Below are 7024 nucleotides of genomic sequence, written 5' to 3' on the forward strand. Positions count from 1 at the left end.
GCAACAGGCACCCCCTCCTCCTCCTCCTCACTAACCTCCTCCCTCTCACTAACCCCCTCCACCTCACTAACAGCCTCCACCTCACTAACAGCCTCCACCTCACTACCAGCCTCCACCTCACTAACCTCCGCCACCACACTGACCTCTGAGTCTGACATGAGGACAAACGACACAAAACACAGAAAAATCAATACAAAAAACACACTCCTCCACTACTACTACTACTACACACCACACAGCCAACACACACGCTCACTCACTCACTCACAAACAATGACAAAAGACTATAAAAAAAAAACAAGGACAAAAAAGTTGACAAACTGTGAAAAAACAATACTACAAATATGACAAGACTACTTACACACACAGTACAGCACTCAACAATCACAAAACTCCTCTCCAAATCCACCAAAAACACCACCAAACTCACCAACTCCAAATACACCTTCCTCTCTCCTCTCCACTAGCTAAACCCACGAGGTGCGGTGTGTTTGGGGCGGTTTTATAGTAATATGCACAGACACTCCTCCTTCACGAATACAACCAATCACGGACGCGTGACAAAAACGAAACTTAGGACTAAAAACGCGGCCGCAATATCAAAATCACTGCCGTAACAGACATGTGACGCAGTCGTAAAAAAAACCCACAAACACGGCCGCAAAACAACAAAATCGGCCGCATTCTACAGCTGAAAACCACGAATGACATCGACATCGGAACAAAAGAAAAACCCGAATACGACAGCTTAGTAAATTAGTCGTAATCAATTCAAAAAGTTGCAGTTTTACACTTTCGATGTCATTCGTGATTGAACTTTGACCTGAAACGGGAAAATACGAATCTTAGTAAATTTACCCCTATGTGTCTTGCTTCTGGGACCATTCATCTTTCCATCATTGCTCATTTCCTATTTTCCTTTCACTCTATCTGTTGCTTCATTTTCCACCTAAGGACTAAGGGACAGATCATACACCCCACTCCTCAGTGTTTTCTTATAATGAGCCCAATGAGTGAAAAGTCCAGCACTGTCCACTGGTGTAGTCGTGACGTTATTGCAAGAAGTTTACTATACGCTCTCCAGTAACCCGTAAATAAAATATATGTGGAAGCGTAAGATAATCACTCCAGCATTGGAGTTTGTTTTAAACGACAAACACATGGTAAGCAGGTCATATAATAGCACAGGAGAGGACAGTCAGCTGCTGCAGGGAGAGTAAACCCCACATTTATGCAGCCTTCCCCTTCCCAGTTGCTTCCATCATAAAATCTTTGCTCTCACAGTAACACACTAACTTCCCCTCCTTCTTAATTACTGATAACATGTCCAGCAGATGCTTTCTGGCTTGGGGTTATCTCCCCTCCTCCAACAATGTTGGTGTTTCTCTTTCATCTTCTCCCTTGCACCTAACCCCTCCCAACAGTGTGACCAGTGTACTGTATACAGGGTATGGGGTGTAAAATAAAAAAGAAATAAAAAAAAGTACATGAAGTAATGGGTAAATTACAGGGCTTTTTGGGTGTTATTACATTGCATAGTGTATAATATAGTGTCATAAGATACAGTATAATGCGGGTCAGGGTTACATTGCTGAGTCAGTATACATTAATAATAATAATAATAATAATAATAATAATAATTTTATTTATATAGTACTACAATAGGACTCAATGCACTCAACAGATACATAGCACAACATAGTACAGAAAATAATGAAGTACAGAAAAGCTTTTCATAAAATACAAAAGCATGTAGATACTAAAGGGACATTATGGAAATGCTTGAGTAAATAGGAAAGTCTTGAGTCTACTTTTGAAGGATTCTATAGTTGGGGCCTCTCGCACTGTGTGGGGAAGCGCGTTCCATAGAGTCGGAGCCGCATGACTAAAAGCTCGACCCCCAGATGAATTATGGGAGATTCTATGTACTGGTAAAGGTCCTTCATATACAGATCGCAGTAATCGAGTGGGGCAGTATGGGGTCAGAAGCCTCTTCAGGTACCTTGGGCCCTGGTCATGTAGTGCCCAATGGGTGTTATGTGTCTATAACGGGGCTGGTTGGTTAACAGCCTGGCAGCTTTGTTTTGCACCAGCTGTAAGCGGTACAATTCTTTTGATGGGAGACCAAGGTAGAGGGCATTACAGTAGTCTAATCAAGATGATACAAATGCATGGTTGACTTTTGGAAGATCATCTGAGGGAATTAAGTGCTTGATTCTGGCTATGTTCCTCAGGTGAAAGAATGAGGATTTGATTGTGGCTGATATCTGATGTTTACGTGTCAAGCCACCATCCAGGACAACGATAAGATTCCACACACGAGCAGTGGTTTGTAATTCTGAATCCCCGAGTGTAAGTCCAGTTGGTTGGCTATGCTTTGATGTTGCGGTACTATCATAAGGACCTCTGTTTTATCCGGGTTCAGTCACAGCCAACTGGCACTCATCCACTCCTGGAGTTCAGCTAGACAGCCATTAAGGGTTGCTATTGGGTTATCAGTGCCCGGAGCAAAGGACAAGTACAGTTGTATATCATCTGCATATCAGTGGTAGACCAGCCCATGGTGCCTGATTATTTCATCCAGAGGGAGCATGTATACTGCAAAAAGCATGGGGGATAGTATCCATGTGGGATACCATATGGCAATGGCACTGATGGTGATGAGTATACTCCAGACGATACTCTCTGTGACCTGCCTGTGAGAAATGATTTGATCCAGCTAAGGACTGTACCATCCAGTCCACAAAAATGTATCAGTCGGTCAATCAGAAGCCCATGGTCCATGGTATCAAATGCTGCAGAGAGATCCAGAAGGATTAATATTGAACATTCGCCTTTGTCTCTTGCCATCAGAACATCATTTAACACACACACAAGGGCTGTTTCAGTGCTATGTCTTCTCCTGAATCCTGATTGGAATGGATCATAGATATCATGAGTTGTCAGGCGGGTTTCTAGTGGATTTGCAACGACTTTCTCAATAACCTTTCCTAGAAAAGGAAGGTTTGATACCGGTCTGTAGTTGGTCATGCAGTCGGGATCTAAATTAGTTTTTTTAAGAAGAAGTCTAACAATTGCTTCCTTTAGGGGTCCAGGAAAAATGCCTGTCTGCAAAGAGCATTGAACAATTTTTTCAAAGACAGGACCAATTATATCCATACAACCTATTAGAAGCTTGGTTGAGGGAGGGTCCAGATCGCAGGTGGTGTGGCGCAAAATCTGAGCAATTTCAGCAATGTCCTTTACATCCACTGGGTTAAAGCTGGTCCATGAAGGCAGGTGGCTTATATTTGTAGGCTTTGTAGTTTGGAACTCCTTTGATGGCACTGTGGAGATTCCAGCCCAGGTGGTGGATATTTTATCTGCAAAGAAGTTTGCAAACTCGTTGCATCGTGCCTGGGAGAGGGTTTCATCAGTCTGCAGGCATGCTGGCTTACAAAGCATCTCCACTGTGCGGAAAAGTTGAGCTGGCCTATTGTTTGCTGCCGTGATCTCATTTGACATGAACTGTGATTTCTTACGGGTGATTGTTGATTGATATTCTTCGTTATGCTTTATTAGTTTTATTTTGTCATTACAGCGTATAAGGTATGATAGGGTTAAAGTATGCGAATAACGCAGATCATTGATCACAGAAGTGCATTAATACAGATAGGTTACATTGCCGGGTATTGGGTAAATAACAGTATAACAAAGCAGTGTTGGAATACAATAAACAGAAAATATAGAGCATTGATTACATTGAGGGGTCGCCAAGGCAATCAGTGATTTCATTACGGCACATGTTCATGACAGTATATAAGATGTGATATAATACAGTGCATAAAATACAATATCAAATAAGTAATGCATTCCCTCCAACTGTACCTTTTTAGCAGGTACAGTACCTTTTTTTACGGTCTGTACCGATTTTTGGCTCTCCAAACTTCCATTGAAAGTATAGGAAAAGCCCTTTACCCATGGCCACGCCCCCTTTTCGAATTTGTACCAATATTTATGTGTAAAATGTTGGAGGGTATGGTTTTGTCACTAATGTCAGTGCCGCAGGTGTGTATTACACGTGGGCTAACAGTGTATGAGGCGTAACTCTATGATAGGGAGATACAAGATAATGCCACAAAAGTATATGACAGTGTGTAGGCCAACTTAGTGATATCCAGTGTGTGTATAAGAGATGTACTATTGATATAATATACAAGATAATACAAATCATTGATGTCACTGTGAAACGCGTTATTACAGTGTATAAGATGTAGTAGTGATATAATATACAATATAAGACAAATCAGGACGTCATTTCGGCATGTATATATTGCAGGGTATAAGATGTACTAGTAATATAATATCCAATATAATACAAATCAGTGATGTCATTGCCGCATGTGTATATTACGATGTATAGGACATACTAGGGATATAATATACAGAATAATGATTAGTGGGGGCATTGCTGCGTGAGCATATTTTAGCATTCTAAATATACTAGCGGGCTAATATAAAGTATAATACCAGATCGTGACCATGTATTATTACATTGTAGGAGGTATATAACGAACAGTATAATACAGATCAGTGTTTTCAGTGCTGGACGAAAATAGGCTGCAGTCTAGGAGGTATAATAGCAATATGTATTAATAAAGGGGCATGGTGGCACACCATAACTTTCATATTAGCCATTTTTCTGTATTATCCGTGGCCTTAGCATGATTATTATTAGTATTGCATTTTATTGGGAGGGCGCCACAAGCGATTCGCGATGCCTTCCATAGTGCATACATTAGAGCAATGCTGGGTACACAGAACATAACGATGCAGTAACAAAAGCTAAAACAGAATGCAGGTAAAAATAAGCACCACGATTCACATAGCACAGTACAGCCCAGTGCTACACAGTACAACATCCACTGTTCTAAATGCATGGTTTAATCCCATGGCATTACATTATTCGGTATATACTGATTACCGCTTAGTACAAATTAGCTTGTTCTATAACCTGAGTGTCATTCAAAATGCAGGCCTGGGAGGCAAAGCAAGAAGCGATAGCACTCACAGTATAAAAACCATTAAAGTTACTTTAGGGAACGTGCAATATTATGTTCACTTAGGTATCATAATAAGGTAGACAGGACAGAAGGAGAATGAAAGTCAAAGGTCCATGCGCACAGCTGTCTTTAAGCGCTGAATAGTACCTTGTCTCTGCATAAAATATGGGTCATTTCTGCATGGGTCTTAGCGGTATAAGGGATAACCACATAGGGCAACTAGTCTTGCGCAATGTGTGAAAAACAATTTGGCGTAAACGCACCATTTATGGTGCAATGGTTAGCATTACTGCCTCACAGCACTGAGGTCATGGGTTCAATTCCTGTTTAGGGCACTTCTTTGTGCAGTTTATATGTTCTCTCGGGTGTCTTCAGTCATATTACAGTTACTAGGTATAGATCCTAGTGCGCTATATGATGAGTATACTTAACCGGATTAAACCGTACCGTGAATACATATCTCATAACCAATATGCCGTGAGTACCGAATTCGGATAGGTGTGATCATCCCATTTGAGCATAGGGAATGATACTTCTGTTGGAGACTCAACATGGTATTAGTAAGCCAACTTTTTATAAACTTAACATGAGTTTTTAAACGAAGACAACTTCTCTGGTTCTATAAATGCAGCAAGGTCACAGGTAACTCAAAGTTGCAGTGGTCGACAGCAGGCCAGAAATATGCCAGGAATGCCCGCGGTTATCAAAGCAATCAGCAGGCATTCCAGACAGAGTAAGGTTGCACCTAGGGAGTAACAATTTTATGATTTTCGTAAAAAGTAGGGCACCAAGTTTGTTCTAGTAAGGGCCGACCAGTATATATACGGTAAATGCTATACGTTGGGGGTATGCAAGTACAAGTAAATGAATCTTTATGAATGAAAAACGGTCAAAGCAGCAACACAGTCGCGAGATGAGAGGGTAATGCTGCATGGGGGGGCTCGCAGTAAGGGTATGTGCATGGCCAGAGTGCATCGTATGTAGCTGCGGCCAGGCAATAATTCCTGGGATACTCAAAAAAGTGTACATATAAACATCTACACAGTGCTAACTAACATTGATTTTCTACTTCACAGGGTAATCTTTATCAGCAGATTTTCACTAGACAGCCACAAGATCCTCATAGAGCTAAAGTGTTTTGCAGGATTGCCAGAGGAGGAGCCAGGAAAGCCTTTCGGCAGCAGGCTGGGAGCTTTTTTAAGTCCCAGGGGTAAAGGCATTTAAACAGTCCCACATGGGCTGAATTACAGGGGAGATTATGTCCAGTGAGCCTGCATTCACCCGAGTTCGATTGCGACACCTTTCCTGGCGAAGTAGGCTCCCTGAGTGTCTTTTGGGAAACCCAAGGCATTATGAGGCTGCCGCTTTGGGGGAATGAAGGACTTTCCAATTTTGCCCTCAAAGAGGTTCTGTGGTTTTCACCTTCATTTGGGTCACCCAAAAGCTCTGTTCTTGCCAGGCCATGCGGGTGCGGTTTGCAGGTCACTCCGATAGTGGGCAACAGGCATAGGGCAGCTGGTAAGCTCCTATTCAGTCATGGGAGGCAGAAGCAGTGGCCCCTTCGGGCCCTCAATTTATAATCTGAGGGCAAAAGGCCCCATTTTTCTTAGTTTGATGGAGACTGACGGCAGTATTCATAGAGAGCATCACTATAAGTGGTAGTTAGGAGGCTTGGGGTCACAGCGGGTGGTGAGGTCTTAGTTCTGCGAACCAGGTGTTGGCTGCAAGCAGTGCTCCTCGGTGGTCTTTAGTAGTGTAACAATGGTTGGCGGCACTTCCCCCCGATAAGTGGCGAGTTTGTCGCGGCCTCAAGGGCCGACCTGGTCGTCATCTTAAGGGTGGACCAGTGCTATGCCATTAGGCGGGAAGTGGTACCGCTCAGCTAAATTGTACAGGGGCGGGATTTACAGTTACGCCCCAATGGTGTGTTTAGGTCAAGCATGTGAATGAGGCCATAGCCGTGAGCATGCACTGCTTTTCTC

Source organism: Pseudophryne corroboree, chromosome 5, assembly GCF_028390025.1.
Source record: "Pseudophryne corroboree isolate aPseCor3 chromosome 5, aPseCor3.hap2, whole genome shotgun sequence".
In the NCBI taxonomy this organism is placed as follows: domain Eukaryota; kingdom Metazoa; phylum Chordata; class Amphibia; order Anura; family Myobatrachidae; genus Pseudophryne; species Pseudophryne corroboree.